Below are 16,582 nucleotides of genomic sequence, written 5' to 3' on the forward strand. Positions count from 1 at the left end.
AGGGGAGAATGGAAGTGGATGTAGCAGTAAAGACACAGCCTGGATTTACTGTGAACGGATTACAATTACCAAGAAGCTTGGAATGAGACCCATGGAAATAAGGACCTGGCATTTGGAGGCAGTGGCAAGTGTAGGAAACTCCCTGCGCAGCTTAGTACCTTTATTTATTCCTTGCAGAAGAAGACAGTGTTTGTGTTATTGAGATTAGAAAGCACTGGTACAGCTTTAGGTTTCTTTTTTGACATACACCACTGGAAGTGGTATTGACATTACACGGCTATCTATTGACAGAAATTGCATTTGCTTTGTTTTTATGTAATCTATTCCTTAAACAGATAGATCTTCTTATTTTTCCTATTGACAACATCCAGCACATTGTTTGTTTAGTGGATGACAACATGATTTGACATCTTAATTTCTAAACTGTCCAAACCTACGAACTGTAAAATAAGAGCACGCCATTCACATCTAAGATCTATCTAATCATCTGCAGTCTCAGAGATTACCAATCCTTCAGGTTTTGTGTGTGTGTTGAAATGGTGATCACATTGTTTGGTTCTATTAAGTGATTTATTGCTCCGGTGGAATGAAAACCAGGCGATAATGTGACTTTCCTAGATCACATTTTGGAATCCCTGATGTAAGTGTTCCTAAAGCAGGTTCAAGTTATCTAGATATATTTTCCTTTAATATATTTTTAAAAATAAAACTTATCCTGGTCAGCTTTATTTGGGGATTGGGGAAGTGGATAATTATTTAAACTGGTATGTAATCATGTTGTTACTTGTGAAGTTTGTTTTTTACTTTGCATATCCCACCATTTCTTTTATGTTCCCCACTAAGGAAATTGAACACGTTTGCTTTGAGTAAAACATTTCCAGCTGCATTTATTGAACAAGAAATTAATGTCATGTGTGATTTCAATCCATAACTATTTATGTTGTTGTTTCTTTTAGTACTATGGTACAAAAATAATGCTGTAAAATACAAGCTGGCATATGAAAAAAGTAGACATCTAGCCTCCACTCTGAAGATTTACAGTAGTCTGTGCTTGCCTTTTGTGGACACAAATCCTCTACTGGCCTGGGCCACTGGCGGGATATTTCCCTCATCCATCTCCCTCCAAGCCTGGCAAGACTTCAAATGGCGCCGATGGATTGTACGAACAGGACCCTCCCTACCCTTCAGTCATAGCTGATACACCAGACTTCCGTCCTGTAAACACAACACTACCACAATATGGTCGGGAGCCCAATGTGGAGCTAACTTGCTCTGGGCTCTGCAGCAGAAATTTCGGATAAAGACCCTCTCTCCTGGCAAAAAGGGGGTACTCACAGCTCCCCGATTATGGCAGTGCCCATCCTGTTCTTGTCGTCTTCCAGCCTTCTTAGCCGCATTCTTAGGCAGCACTCAGCCACTGATGATGGCCGGCTACCTACCCGTCCAACTTCTGAGGTATCATAGATGATAAAGCCCTGGTTGCTACATCTACCGGGAGGCGGGCCTGCCAACCACCAAGGTGAATAGCCCGTTGCCTCATGAACTACATTGTTGTAGGCATGAACTAGCTTGGGGAGTCGATCAGGCCACCTACGCTGTTCGGCCTCTCCGAATGCCCCCAGCAAGGAGAGAAGGGTCTGATTCATCCGCTCGCAGGCCCCATTGCCCTGCGGATGGTAGGGAGTGGTCCTGCTCTTTCATACGCCATACATATTTGCCAGGTCAGCCATCGACTCAAAACTGGGCAACCAAATGGTTGTATAACAGCCTATCACAAGGCTTTTACTGTAGTAGGGGTGGTCTGGTCCCGCACTGGCACCGCCCACGGAAAGTGACAGAATAAATCTACCATCACTAGCACATAAGGATAATAATCATCAGGACGTCCCAAGGACAAATTATCTAGGGCCACTATCTCCAAAAGGTAGGAGGTTTTAATAGAGACTGTGGGGGCCCCCGCTTCCGGACATGTTTTTGACAGGAAGCACTGAGGGCACTCCCCCACCCAACGCTTCAAATCCTCACCTATCCCATACAAAAATACCTCTCCCGCAATATCGAGAGGCTGCGAGCATTGCCAGCATGAACGGTGGGTTCGTGGTACTGGACCCACACCTGCCCCCCCTTTGCTCTAGAAACTACAATCTACAGAATTTGTTCCCCATTAAGTGAACTTACCAAGTTACACACCAATCAGCACTCATCTAACTGTAACTGAGACCACACATGCAACAACTGCCGAGCCTCTGGGGACCATGCCCAAGAAACTTCAATTGGGGGATACTGACCTTACTGTAACCATGCCCAAACTTCTTTGAGGGCCGAGTCTTCCTGCTGCCATCTAGGGAACTCTTCACTCAATGTAGCATCACCTATCACCTACCCATTCTCTCTCCTCTGGGCTTTCCCCAACAACTCGCATTTGACCAGGGCCTTCAACGCTTCCTTCTCCGGGGAGCCAGTAATTGGCCAGTTGGGCGGCCCATTGCTGCTCAACTGCTCCCAACTTAGCCGTATTAAGGTGCACCAAAGGGTTATTATCAGTAAAGACCGAAAAGGTCATCCCCCAAAGATAGTCTTTGAATTTCTCAGTAATGGCCCACTAGAGGGCCAACAGCTCTAGTTTAAAGGAACTATAATTCTGGTTATTCCTCTCTGCAGGATGCAAGCTACAACTAGCATAAGTGATAACACTTTCCTTCCCTTCCTGCACCCATCCAGGCTGGCATCAGTATATAAATTAAAGGACTACAACCCATGTAGAGGAGCAGCGATCTTGGCAGAGGCAGGGATGAATCACCGATAGTATCCCACAAAACCCAGAAAAGACCGCACCTGCCGCAGCATCCCAGGAACAACCCAATTCTCCACAGCTGCGATCTTCGGGTCAGGGGCCACCCCCGCCTTACTCATCCTATGACCAGGATATCCCACCTCCTTCTGGAGCAGAAGGTACTTCCGAGGCTGCAACCCATATTCATGAAGCGTCTGAAAGACCTGTTCTAGGTGAGACAGATGTACATTAAAATCAGGTGAATAAACTATAATATCATCAAGATAAATTATCAAAGATTTATTCACCTGATCACCTAGGCACCGTTGCATCAGGCGCTGAAAAGTAGCTGGGGCATTACACAGACCAAATGGCATCCTTTCAAATTCGTACAGCCCAATCGGAGTCGCAAAGGCTGTCTTCTCCGTATCCCTAGGGTATACCTCCACGTGCCAGTACCCGCTAGCCAAATTAAGAGTCGAGTACCACTCTGCCCCAGTCAAGCTAGTCAGAGACTCCTCGATATGCTGCAGGGGATAGGCATCCTTGTGGGTGACCGAATTCAGGCGTCGGTAATCTAAATAAAAACGAAGCGACCCATCTTTCTTTTTAACTAGGACAATGGGGGTGGCCCAGGGACTGCTTCTCTCAGAGATGACACCCTGGGTCCTCATCTGTTGGATCAGCCCACGGAGTTCTTGAAACATCACCGGGGGTACGGGCCGATAATGTTCCCTCGACGGGGGATCATGAGCCGTAAATACACATCGCCAGTTCCATAGCAGCACTTCAAGGCGGTCCTGTTGTTCAGCTGACAGCCCCTCCACACCTTGGGCCCATTCCACTGGGCCTCCCATCTCAGTGGAATGGATTGAGTGATAGTGAAACACTACCTCACGTTCTTCATGTATCATTGTGGGGTCGAGGCAGGACAACTGGGCAAGCAGCCATCGTTGGGGCACATCTATGGCGTAAGTACAAAGATTTAATAATTTAACAGGAGCCTTACCCTGGCGAACCCATACCACCATCCATTCCACCTGCCACTCCTGCGTGTCGTCCAATGCCTCGATCGGGCAGCACGGTGGGAAAACTCGCCAACATGGGCCCACAACACCATTTCGCAACAAGGTGGGATCTGTACAGGAACATGACAAGTCAATCGAGCCATCCCCACGGCTACGGCTCGCCTGGCCTCCATCTCCAACTATCTCAGTCCGTCCGGCTGCTCCCCGGAACTTAGCCCACTGGGTCGTCTGGCCCTCAAACCGCTGCTTCCAAATGGGCCCAATCACGTTCATCCCCAGTATTCCTTAGGTGAGACTAATATTTCCATCGGCCACAATGACCACACCCTTTTGCAGGCCAATCACTCCCCCAATCTCAAAATCTAAGAGGGCGTAGCCAATATAGGAGATCTACAAACTGTTCATAGCCCATAATTTCAATCAGCCAATCTCCTCACAACCCCCCACAGCATGGGATCCCAAATGTTTCTTAAAGAAGGTCTCATTAAATAAAGTCACTTGTGAGCCCGTGTCAAACACGCAGGGGAGTGAGACCCCATTTACATCACATCAACCCCTGGACAGTCCCTCACCAAGTCGGGCTTGTAGACAGCTGCATTAACCCTAGCCTGGCCTCCTCCTCAAAATCAGACAGGAAGTCTGAGTTCTAATCACTTCAGAGTCTATCAAGACACATCTGGGATTGATCTCCCAACTACAGAGCGGGACAGTGGCAATTATTGGTTTATACATCTGTTTGTTTTAATTATTACTTAATTCCAGTGTGGAATTAAATTGCACCATGCTTTTGTCATATTCAAATCAAACTCTATTAAATGAATGTATTTCTAGAAGTGGGTTCTGTGCCTTATGGTTAGTGGTAAGGATGAAAGCCATCTTCTGAGCTAATGAACCACAGCACCCTCAGGTCTGATGATGCAGGGTGAATCCATAGAACAATGTTCATGTATCCTTGGTGGCATGCTGTGTGGCTACAAATTACCAAAAACACATGGAAAAATAGGTGATATCAAATTCACAGTTTGTTCTGATTACTAATAAACCCAATCAGTATCATAATTTAACATACTTTATACTTCCTTTTTTTAATCCTTCCAGTTACATAATGAATTGGTATATTTTTCTGGGGGAAATCAACACCATTTTAAGGGTCTAATTACTTGCTTCTGGATACATGCTATGCTAAATTGATTATTAATAATAGATTGTGAAACAGAAACTTCTGTATTATATATTTATTTATTTGGTTATATGTTTTACAATTTCATACACTTGTTGTATGTGGACATTTGCAATAGAAATTTGCAATAGAAAATCTGTAGACAAGGATGTATATAATTTGATCAATTTTTATATTGTATAGCGCCCTTTGTAGAGTAGCCACAGAGCACTTTACAGATAAATAAAAAGACAAGTACTTAAACAAACCAAAATAAACAAATAAACCATTTGGCACAGTAGAGAAAAAAACTCCTATAGGATGCCAGATTGTTATGGGAGAAAATAAATCTCTGGGGATCCACAGTTTAAGACCTATGCCTAATTGTTGCCAGTATGGTAACATATATGTTACATACTATGTATAATTACATTCTAAGTACACTGCAATAAAATTCTAAATGCATGCAATCAATATACATTTAAATTGTAATTACTTTCTACATGCAGTGTTTTGTAGACCTTAAAATTAAGTGTGTCACTTACCAGTGTCTAGTGGTTCTAGTGCCAGAGAGTTCTGGTACATTCTTCCAAGGATTGTCAGTATTAGAGAGTAGTTAAATTGTACACAGATTTACCACCTATTATGACTGAATACTGCTTCCAGCCATATTTTCCTGCAAAGGGTAAAACCATGAATAACAGTTATGGCAACAAATCAAAGAACACCCTTTGACTTTGTTAGTGGGCCTTTTAATGAAAGCCATTCCAGATATGAACTGAAGTACAGACTGGGAAACTTAATATCTTTGTGGTTTGGTCCCTGGAGCTTTATTGTGATGTGGGTGTTCATGTGGGAGTGAGACTGAGTGCCAGAGGAGCTGTGCTTTGCTGATGTGTTTCCACAAATATAATCCTTCAGGTGTCCAGAATCATGTTCAGTCTGCTTGAGATACAACTGTGCAGTCATTAAATGAACATAGGGCATGTATTTATTATTATTATGGTTATTATGATGATGATTTATATTTTATTTTTAATACAGAACCTTTTAATTAAACTACATTTTGTTTTACTATTTACTATCTTTTATGTTTTACTATGCTGCATTATTCTGTATGTGGAGTACAGTGAGGGTAAAAAGTATTTGATCCCCTGCTGATTTTGTACATTTGCCCACTGACAAAGAAATGATCAGTCTATAATTTTAATGGTAGGTGTATTTTAACAGTGAGAGACAGAATAACAACAAAAAAATCCAGAAAAACGCATTTCAAAAAAGTTATAAATTGATTTGCATGTAAATGAGTGAAATAAGTATTTGACCCCTTCGACTTAATACTTGGTGGCAAAACCCTTGTTGGCAATCACAGAGGTCAGATGTTTCTTGTAGTTGGCCACCAGGTTTGCACACATCTCAGGAGGGATTTTGTCCCACTCCTCTTTGCAGATCCTCTCCAAGTCATTAAGGTTTCTAGGCTGACGTTTGGCAACTAGAACCTTCAGCTCCCTCCACAGATTTTCTATGGGATTAAGGTCTGGAGACTGGCTGGGCCACGCCAGGACCTTAATGTGCTTCTTCTTGAGCCACTCCTTTGTTGCCTTGACTGTGTGTTTTGTGTCATTGTCATGCTGGAATACCCATCCACGACCCATTTTCAATGCCCTGGCTGAGGGAAGGAGGTTCTCACCCAAGATTTAACAGTACATGGCCCCGTCCATCATCCCTTTGATGCGGTGCAGTTGTCCTGTCCCCTTAGCAGAAAAACACCCGGTTTGACGGTGGGGATGGTGTTCTTGGGGTCATAGGCAGCATTCCTCCTCCTCCAAACACGGCGAGTTGAGTTGATGCCAAAGAGCTCGATTTTGGTCTCATCTGACCACAACACTTTCACCCAGTTCCCCTCTGAATCATTCAGATGTTCATTGGCAAACTTCAGACGGGCCTATACATGTGCTTTCTTGAGCAGGGGGACCTCGCGGGCGCTGCAGGATTTCAGTCCTTCACGGCGTAGTGTGTTACCAATTGTTTTCTTGGTGACTATGGTCCCAGCTGCCTTGAGATCATTAACAAGATCCTCCCGTGTAGTTCTGGGCTGATTCCTCACCGTTGTCATGATCATTGAAACTCCACGAGGTGAGATCTTGCATGGAGCCCCAGACTGAGGGAGACTGACAGTTATTTTGTGTTTCTTCCATTTGCGAATAATCACACCAACTGTTGTCACCTTCTCACCAAGCTGCTTGGCGATGGTCTTGTAGCCCATTCCAGCCTTGTGTAGGTCTACAATCTTGTCCCTGACATCCTTGGACAGGTCTTGGCCATGGTGGAGAGTTTGGAATCTGATTGATTGATTGCTTCTGTGGACAGGTGTCTTTTATACTGATTTCCCTCATTAACATGCAAATCAATTTATAACTTTTTTGAAATGCATTTTTCTGGATTTTTTTGTTGTTATTCTGTCTCTCACTGTTAAAATACACCTACCATTAAAATTACAGACTGATCATTTCTTTGTCAGTGGGCAAACATACAAAATCAGCAGGGGATCAAATACTTTTTTCCCTCACTGTATGTATGTGCAAAACATCATAAGTTATGAGCATGTATAAAAAATATAGCTTATTTTGTAATCATTAAAAAGTAACGTTAAAGATGCAGATGCAGTAGTAGTATTGATTTAAAACTGAAAGCTTTGTTAGTCCAATTATTTAGCAGTTGTGCTTCTGACATTAACCAAAAAAGTTATTTCATATGCATGTATTTATAGTAGGTGCCAATGGTAATTTAGGAAGTTTTGTCCAAACTGAAGCTTAATTTTGTTGCTCTTACTAAAAATGTGTTCATGTAAACATCAGTCCATCTGGCTAATGCCATAGGCCTCTGAATGTTGAATGTTCTTATTTATGAGTTAGATGTTCCAGCTTTGGCTAGGATTAACTAAATCACACCTAATGGAGAGAATGACCTATAGCCCCTACACTTGCAAAATATATAACAAGGCTTTACTTAGGCCAAAAGACCTTTGGCAGGTTCCTGTCAGGATGGTTGATGGATGGAATGCAATGGTTTGGTGTTCTGCCCAGTGTAACAGGGAAGCCAGTGTGTATCTGAAGATATGAATGTATTTGAAGATTTTTTTCTAGTTCTAGGGCAGGTCGAGTGATGCTTTTGAACTATTATGTCTCATTGGATCTGTTTTACCATAGTCTGAGGAGGGATTTGGAAAGCCCATGAAAATGCAAGAAAAGCAGTAATAACAATTGAGAATGGGCAAGAAATAGGAATGGATGATAAGCATTGCAAAGTATTTAAACCATTTTCTGGTGATCCCTTACATTAATTTTAGTGGTGTAGTGAGGTTTGTTTTTATTGATTGGTGATTTGTATATTTTACAATTTGCCCGAGCTTGTAGACTTGCAAGAGGGGAATAGATTTTCCATAGTGTTCTGCCATCTACACATAGAATAAATGTCTTTATGAGCACCAGGGCACTCCATTTCAATTTTTAAAATATCAAACAGCCAACAGAAATCCTGGAATTCTTAACTTAAACAATGGTTAGAATGATTATTGTGAATAACCATGTATTTTATTTTTTCTAAAGTGTGCTTAATCATTTTAATTTGAATCATATTTCATCGTCAAGTCCAGTCAAGTCAACCTTTATTTATAGAGCACATTTAAAAACAACAAAAATTACAGAGTAATATAAAAACAAATTAATACAAAATAAAAAAAATGTAATACAGCATCATAAAATGTATCCATTTCAAAATATTCAATAATCTAATCAAAAGCATTGTAAACATTGTGAAATGTATTTAAACATGAAAACCAGCTTCATTCCCCCGTATGAGTAGACGAAACCCTTCGGAGACTCAGATATGAACATGTTCCTGGACTTCGGAAGTATTCAGTTGACGCAAGGGTAACAGCTATCATGCACATGTATATGTGGTTCTTAGGTACACACGCAATGCATAATACAGAAAGCTTAAACCATAACTTTGATGTTATCCACTTAAGATTAAATAATCAATTTTTCTTGGGGGACAGCCAATAGCTGCATTCTCAGATTTTATAGTGATGTGAACTATTTGAAAAATTTAATTAAAAGGGTGATGCACTCAATAAATCCATTAGGACTTCAAATGGTTTATTTCATATGAGGTAAAGTTCAACCTCATACAATGAATGCTTTCAACAAGCATAAGGAAAGTGAAGTTTATTCCAGTAATGGTTTTCCTTTTCAAAATGCTAAAATGCTAAAAATAATTTGGCCTTATAGTAGAAGAATAGAAAGTTTAATTATCTTTTAAATCTATACAGACTTACAGTGCAATATTTAAGGGAACGATTAATAGATTTATCACCATTTTAAGCAAATAATGTTAGGCCCACAGAGAGAACTAAAACATTTTAACAGCACTGCACTGGAAAACTATTCAGAGTGTGAGTTACACAGAAACAATGTGCCTGTTTGTTTTAAGAGGGTGATTTCTAGAATGTTCTGATATGTACATTAACGTGTGCAGTAGATTGACATTTGTAAGGTTGAAATAAACTAAAAACAAAATCATTTGTGTTCAAGCATGAGCCAAAATATTGTCAAAAAAAGTAATAGCCACTGAACCAGAGCTACTGGTATCTGTTTAAACAATCATGTCCTCTCTCTCTCTCTTTTAATAATCCATGAAGATATAATTTACAGATGCTACAAAGCCTGAGCTCTGCAATCTTGCTAAAGAGGTCTCTTCAGCAGGAGGATTGTATGTCTTGTAGCTAAACATTTTTTTTAAGACTACCCACCCACCACCCCTCTTCGCAACTTAAAAAGAAAAGGAAAAAAGGAAATATTTAAAGAAATGTAACAACATTCTGATACATATTAAATACATAGGGCTTGGATTTTGTTGGCTTTTTCATTTATTTTGTTTCCTTTCAGTAAATGACTTCCAATTGCATTCATAATGCCATAATCAACACTATTGTTAACTTGCTATCACTCTCTGTAAGTAAAGGCTTGCAGATGACAGTCCTGTTCCTGCTTAGCTCTGGGCCTTTACATATGTCATGTTACGAAAAAAGTATAGGGAAATTCAAGATTCTTTTTGACACAGATTATTATAATATATACATAAGAGAGATAGATATAGATAAATATATATAGAGATAGATATAGATATACACATATAGGATATATATATATATATATATATATATATATATATATATATATATATATATATATATAAAAAAATCATATCTTCCTAAATCTAGTAGTGGTTGGATCTATGTACACTTGTTGCTTCACTTAACAATAACAATCTCCAAAGCAATTAAACTTTTAGAATACTTTATGGCTAAGTACTTACAAATACCAGAGGAAAACTACAAGTGCATGTACCATAGGACTAACCATACAAACAATGTAACAAGTGTCTTCATTTTCATTATTCGGTACTGTGCTTTAAGCTTTTAAAAAAGCTCTGGTGTAACACTAGAAAACATGTATAAAAAAAAGTAAAAACTTTAATAATTAGCAACGTCAGATTTTGGGATTTTGAGTTAATCTGTAAAACGGTGTATTACTAATATTTCATGCTTTCACAGTGAAGATCTGAAGGTAATCGCTGCTTCCACAACATTTCCAAACTCCAGTATTATTTTCTCCCTGCATTTTCTTTAAAGTAATTCTAACCTCACTCAGCTCAATCCAACCTTCAAACAGAGGTAAATGACCCAACCAGTGAAGCAAGGTTTTGTAAACCAACACTTTTAGGAGGGAACTGCTCCAGGGAGCAGAACATATGTGATCAATCTGACTGGTTACTTGCCTTTAGGGACATACATGAAGCAACATTAGTCTTGAAAGGTTTGCAATCTTGGAGACGTCACCGCCCATACGTCTTGCTCAATGGGCGAGCCAGCCCTGCACACTCTCATGTGACATGGATGTGACATTTTCGTAGACCCATGCAAGGTCAAACGTAGAAAAGATAGCATGGTGAGAAATGCTATTTGTGTTCATAGTAATTATTTATTTTCGTGATGGAACAATAGGTATGGGTATATTTGCACAACAAAAGCTTAGAGAAACATGATTACTAAACAACCAACATTATAACTAACATTTGTACTTCCCTCGCTGAGGCCCCCAGGTGGTGCGGCCCTAGGCTGCAGCCTATGTAGCCTATGCAGTTAACACAGCCCAGATTATAAGGTGTACTGTAAAGAGTATTTATGTAAGGATATGTGATTTAGACAATAGTACAAGTGTAAATAGCTGTGTAACACAATCATATATTTAACATGTATGTTTAAACACTGAATATTGGTTTCTGCATTACATCGTTTGTCAGTGTGGTCACAGTACAAACATTCTTTGGAGAGATATGATGAGTGTGCAGGTGTGCTGTACCTGCAGAATTATACTGTCAGGTTAAGTACTATCCCTTGAGACACTGAGCAAGAAGTTTGTACTTATTGCCTCTTACAGTAAATGGCATCGAGTGATATTAAAATTATGTATTTTGTAGTACACATCACTGTTCAGTTTCAAACGATGATAATACAGAATCACATTACAATAAAGTCATTTATATCACAATACCGTATCCACGGCTGGGATCAAAACTATATTATTATTTATTATGCTATAAAGTACAGGCTTGTAGTTTTGTATCAGCGGGTAGATTAGTGCTTTCGATTTAAAGCATGGAACATCAGATTGCTGTGTTTATATGCTTTCATGAGCCATCGCTGCCTCTCTCAGGGACAATCTGTGGCTTTCGCCCTCCAGTTTCTCTTTTATGATTAGCTAAATAATTATCCTCCCCGTTCGAGGATCCTGGTATTTTAGATTTAATTCAGCAAGAAGAGTTCCCTCCCGAGACGTTTCCGCAACTTTTCACGTTCGCATATTCCAAACATTTCTTATTTAATCCTGCCCTTTATGTCAAGCTGTAAATAGTCAAGAAATTAACCTTTAAATAATAAGCTGGTCTAACAGAAAGAAATATATGTGTGTGTGTTTGTGCATATCAAATTAAAAATACAATCTCACTTTTCAAACAACCACTTTGTTCAAAACACCACAAGTGCTTTGCTAAATTTGACCAGCTATCACTATGTGGCACTGAGGAGAAAGTAGGAGATTTGTGGCTGCTGACCTGCTGAAAGCCTTTGCCCTTTGTAGACCATAAATAACTACAGAAGCAATTGAAAAAAAATAGAACAAAGAACTGTGCTGAAATCATTAGTTTGTGAGGCAATTTCCTCTGAAGGGTTATATCCAATTTCACATTTTAAACAAAATAACAAAACAATGCCTGATTTCTGTTTACGATCTTGCATGCCTCACATATATTGATACTTATAGTATTTGTGCAGGTATTTATGTCATGTATATTAATATACAGAACAATTTCTAAATAAATAACATTGAAATGTTTGGACATTTTTTCTTCTGCTAGATGCACTGAAGCTTGAACAATGCCTTGACTTTTTATAGATTTAAAGTCTGGCACTTATTCAAAGGCTTATTACAGAAAAACATGTCCAAAAACATGTCCAAATGTTTTTCAATGAATCCGTGTTATGTACTCTGTTGTGTGGATGGTGGTGTTTATACCCTTCTCCCAGTGCAAGTAACTTTTGACATTTTATTTTTAAATGAGGTTCAAACAATGTTGAATGTACTACTGATGTTACTGTTTTGATATGGTTCCTTTCACAGTGTAATAACTTAACCATTTTTAATTTTAACCATCAGAATTTGATAATGCCACCCAACTAAACTACAGCAATTATAATTAACAATTTGGCTTGAAAATCTTATGTTTTGGGTCTCTACAGACAGAAAATGTTACCGTATAGACTAAAGAAAAGACTAAAATAATAGTGAATAACAGTATCCCAGGGTATCCTGGAATACAGTCAAAGAAATAAATAAAATCAGAAAACAGGTTTGAATGGTGTAATGTTATCATGAAGTACAATATTGTGTTACATTGTTTAAAACCATTGTAAAGGATATTAAATAACACTATGTAACACCATTTACAGTATAATTGTACATCTAGAAAAACTATTCACTTTTAAATCTTTTGTGGTCATTTTTGTATTACTTTAGTATAAATACATGTTAATTTGGATTCAGATGTTGTTTTTTTCGGACTTTATGTGAATGAAAAGACACAAAGTCGCCAATTTTTTCATTGGAAATAGTTACATTTCAGAATATCACTGTCCTGGTCACAAAAGCAAAGTTTGTGTGGAATAATAGACATTTTCTATACTTTTGAGGCATAAGCAATTAGGAAATAACACTTACTACCCAGGAACAAAACAAAACAAAACAAAAAAATGTGTTAAATTAAACTCTTCCCGATTTGTAATAGACACATTGTTTGGGTTGTTTATTTTAAGAGATTATAAATGTAATCCCTTATTTTCAAGTCAAACATATTGGCATTAACACTTTAAAGTAAAGTAAAGAGGATGATGTTTATATAAGGCAGCTAGCTTTTAAAAAAAGATTGATTTAATAGTTTTGAACAGAGGAGCCAACTCATTATTGTGAAGTAACATCTATTGGTATTCACATTCTTCTTTGTATCAGATTTCTACTTAATTCTGAAAGACATGGGGTCATAAATTCCTCAGAAGGCTGGTTCAACTCTTCCCTCATGATTCCTGTGAAGTGTCTTCTGACCAAACAGTCCCTTCTTTAATTCTACTTCTCTAAATGCCAGTTTCCAAAACATAATTCAGTGACTGTGCTGATGTCAAATTGTACACCACTGAACATATTCATCAAAAATGTGACGTAATGATAAATATTTACAGGAGTTATAAAAAATAAATATGTCTTGATGTGCCCTACAGTGCAAGTGCAACAAAGTTATAGATTTTCCTACAGTAGTTCATCTACTGTACAGTCTGATCTCTAAACACATGAGCGTCATAAGCTCTGACCTATATTTCTCTAGTCAACCATTTCTGAAGAAATGTGTAGATTGTTATTATTAAACACGGACACTTAAATTTTACCATCTTCAGGGACCACTTCTAATTATAGAACGATACTTGGCAGAATGGAATATGAATAATTGTGGGGATGCTTTGTTGAAGAATAAAACAAGATGGTCTGTCATTAGACAAAGTCCTGAAGACCACACAGAGGGATGTTTACTGAAAAACTCTTATCTGTGTAGCATACCTTCATCACTGTGCAGCTTTTATCAACCTTATTTTAAGTTATTTATATAAGTTTAGTAAAATAGTCGTTGGTTATGTTCTCACACCTTGAATGACCTACACGATACTATACCACAGAATATCCCTGAAGAATCTGTAAGATGAGTTGTTAATTATTTATAAGAAAAGAAAATATACTTTGTATAATATTTGTCATCAGGTTTCAATATGGCCCTTCAAAAAACAGATTATGCATACAGCTTTTAAGGCTGTTAACACACGCACAGGCCAGTCATTTTTTGTATTTCAAAAAATAACCATAAAATATAACATGGCCCAAATCAAGACAGTATATTTTGTAATATTCAGGGGGTATTCCATGTAGAGTTTCACATCTGTTCCTTTTTTTTGTTTTAAGTAAATTAAGCCCCAAATAAAGAGGTCTGAGTTACACATTAAACTCAGAGGCAATGGTTTCAAACCAATCCCCAAAAAGCACTGCTGTCACTTCAAGGCGACCAGCTGAGGTCATAACCTAGTTTTAGCCTCTCTGGGTTTCACTAGAATAGATCCAAGCAGCTCCTCATTGTTTTCCAGTTAGCACCACAGCAACATTTTGTCTTGTGCTTTCTTTGGCAGGCCTTTATGCCGTGGCCCGTGAATAAGAACTTGCACAAGCACATCTAATGTGCCTTGGGCTTCCTGAACTCTGGTCTGTACTTTCCAATGCCTGAATTTGTGGGGGAGATGGGGGTCAGACCGGGTGTGGGAGGTACAGTACAGACTGTCCAAGTCTTTTTGAGTTTTTGAAAGCCAACATTTTTTTATCTATGAAATTGTGACCCCCTTTCCTTATTTTGCCATGGGTCTGTCAGTATAAAAGGGAAAAAAGACCCTCATGGATTAATCCCACTGAATGGCAAACCAAAAGCAGGATTAACTTTTTGGCTTTTTAATCATCTGCCATACTTAGCAGAGTACACCACATCTCAATTATTATACTCCGTCGGTCCTGTCAAAGCCAGATGAGGTGAGCATGATCTGATAGGATTCCATCTAATTAGGAGACAAGAATGTGCCAGCTTTCAGAGATGGGAAAAAGTTGGTTTATTGATTCTAAGGGAGTATGCAGCCAAGGTCCCGTCCCCCCCGCTTTACTGGAATCCAGTTTCATTGTTAAAATAACTGGGAGGAAGAATGAACCACAGTACAGTCGCACAGCAGGGTGGCTATATTCCTTTCAATATTGCTACTAGTACTACTACTACTACCTCTGCTGCTGCTGCTAATAATAATAATAATAATAATAATAATAATAATAATAATAATAATAATAATAATAATAATAACTAAATGTGCAGTTGTAAATCCCCCCCAAAAAAACACATCATATAGCAATGCAAAGTAATAAATTATACTTGTTCTGGGCAGGCAGCTACACATGTCTTTCCACAATTATGAACATAAGTTATAAACACTTTCAGGAATGATTAACTCAAACCAGATTTCACTTCACTTCATTTTTCACTTGCAGTTGATTTTACAGTATAAGGAACTTTACAATAAAAGACAGGAGCCAGCCCAACAATATTTTTTTGATTCTTTCTAACTCTTCACGTATTAAAGGCTGACTTACCTGCCGTGTTATTAAACTTCAGGTGTTTGACATAATAAGAGTCTACATCCAGTTGCAGACAGTTAATAGTCTGGGACAACCTAACAACTGAGATTTCAGTCAGCATCAGCCTGTGATTTAGAGAAATGAATGGCACTGTAACCTCAGGGTGGAAAGATGGGATACGCCCTTTGCTACAAGGCCAGACTTTAAAATATCCAAAGCAGCAGTTCATGTCAAAATTGCTGCTGTTTATAGTTAGCTATGTATTATAACCCTTACATTGTCTAAACTAGAAAACATGCTAAAAAGCAAAGAAGCAATTTAGCTGTGCCTCATATAAGGACTTTTACTTAAAGCTATAAGGATACGCTTTGGCTATTATCCCTCTGGTCTACTCAAGAGATTCAATAGCCCTCATCAATTTGAATGTATAGTTTCAATTTCATAATGGAATAATCACTTAAAGAGTACAATATTATAATAACTGTTTTTCCTCTGGGATAATGTGGATTAATTCCTTCCTATATTGAAGATGAGGACCAGATCCTTCAGTCTATCAAATCTCACATACTGTAATTCATGTGGTCCCAACAAGAGGGTAAAGCCATTTCTCAAAAATATAAAGACAAGACACATGACTAAAATGAAGACATAGAAGTTCCATAGATATGCCAAGATGTATGCAATTTCATACTGTGTATATTGGATTTTCCTTAAAATAGCTAATAGTGTGATGCTCCCATTAAAGTTTTATTTACATGTTTTAAAGCTACCAAACTGTCTTGCCCATTGTTGACCT

This window comes from Amia ocellicauda, chromosome 20 (assembly GCF_036373705.1).
Source record: "Amia ocellicauda isolate fAmiCal2 chromosome 20, fAmiCal2.hap1, whole genome shotgun sequence".
Classification (NCBI taxonomy): domain Eukaryota; kingdom Metazoa; phylum Chordata; class Actinopteri; order Amiiformes; family Amiidae; genus Amia; species Amia ocellicauda.